Genomic DNA, 1879 nt, shown 5'->3' on the forward strand with positions numbered 1-1879 from the left:
ATTCATTAGGTGTACGGATGGTTATCTTAATGTTAGAGTTTAGGGGATAATTTGAGAGTGGAGTGTTTTTTTTTATTTTATTGGACCAATTCTAGAATTCATTGTTCACAAAAGTCATTGTCTACCTAACAAAATCTTAAATCTATTCCTGAACAACTACTAAGAAAGGATAACATAGTTGGTTAAGGGTTTAATAATCATATCTTAAAAAAAGTGTGAATTCTAGCTTTATTGATGTAATTTTTTTATTGATAGAATTATAATTTTCTCTAACATGTGCACCCATCTTAACACAGCTCGTGCCTAGATTCCCCATGGATGATGCACTATATCAAACAATAATTCAGAGTATAATAATAATAATATTCTAGAACCCCAGCATCATCACGAGGGGTAGTGTAGTATATCTCCATGACCAAAAACCAAAACCCAAATGATTCATATTCTCTTAAGTTCCTTCATGTCACAAGACATCACGTGGTGGGTTACATTTTTTTTTTTTCTCTTAAGAATTAAATTAAAGGGAAGAACTCAGAATCATCAACAAATGGGATTCAAAGTGACAACTTATATTTCTGAGACGAAAAAAGATAACAGAATTTGTAGGCTAGAAAGGCTCTAAGAGCACTTCATGATACTTGCACATTCGAAATGATTAATTTGATTGTCACTAATGAGAGTTTTGAGTGATGCTATTGGTTTTATCTTTGATTGATGGCTTTGATTTTAATAATATATGAGATTCCCAGGACAAATACTAAATTCAGTGTCTTAAACCGGATCATGTATGAACAAATATTATTGCAAAAATATATAATGGAGAGCAGGTTTTGTACACAGTAGGGAAATAAAAAATCCCATCAATGGTCTAAATTTTCAAAGTGCACTACTGTGATTCAGATCCAAAGTTAAATCATTGACAGATTAAATGGGAGCAACATCTCCGAATCTCACATGAGTGCCTGAAAAATGTTTGAATTTAAAGCTGATTTATTAGATCATATAGCAGGCCCTCCTTATTCTAATAAAGTTATACATTTTCCTTTTAACGTTAATCATGCCAGTATATAAATATATACACATTTTTTTTACTAGAGCATGTGAAAGTTGTAAATTATTCGGGCATAAAAGAAAGCATGGCTTTATTCTGATCAATGCACCGCTTTGGCTTTTCTGGTACCCGTTAGCCGCAAACTCAAAATAGAATGGGAAAAAAAACAAAACATTTAATTCATATGTGGAGTAAATACTGTAGGAAAATTAGTAGGTGAAGGAAAATTATGCATATGTAAATGAGATAAAATCCATGAAATATCAGCATGACGAGACATAACAGATAAAACTATTTAAATTTAATAATCACTATGTAAGGAAAGATAAGTATCAAATTAAATATATGATCAATATCACATGAAAACTGTAATTTTGGCCATAATGGAGGAGGTTAAGGTGATGCACCATCATCACCAACAGCCTTAGGCCAAAAAAGGTTGGCGCTTTAAAATCTGATTAGGCTTTGGATTTAGATCTATCTGCAATTCCATTTCAATACAAAATGGGGAGTCATGTTCTGAACTAGTTGGCTCTTTGGCACAATGTGCCGTATGCTAGTAACCAGACAAATCCCCTTGCCCCATATTTTTAGGATACAATACAATTGGTCTCATCCACCTCATAAAAAAAAAGAAACCAAGAGAAAAATCAGAGTCATTTTTCATATTGTATTATTGTGTTAGTAGGAACTTAGGTGTCATTTTTTTGAAAAAAAATAAAGAAAAAAAAATTCTGTTAATCCATAAGTATTTTATGGATGGCATCAGAGATCTCATCTAAGGATAAGCATTTCTCTGTTTTATAAAATAAGGGCACAACAAAAGAT

This window comes from Arachis ipaensis, chromosome B01 (assembly GCF_000816755.2).
Source record: "Arachis ipaensis cultivar K30076 chromosome B01, Araip1.1, whole genome shotgun sequence".
Taxonomy (NCBI): Eukaryota; Viridiplantae; Streptophyta; class Magnoliopsida; order Fabales; family Fabaceae; genus Arachis; species Arachis ipaensis.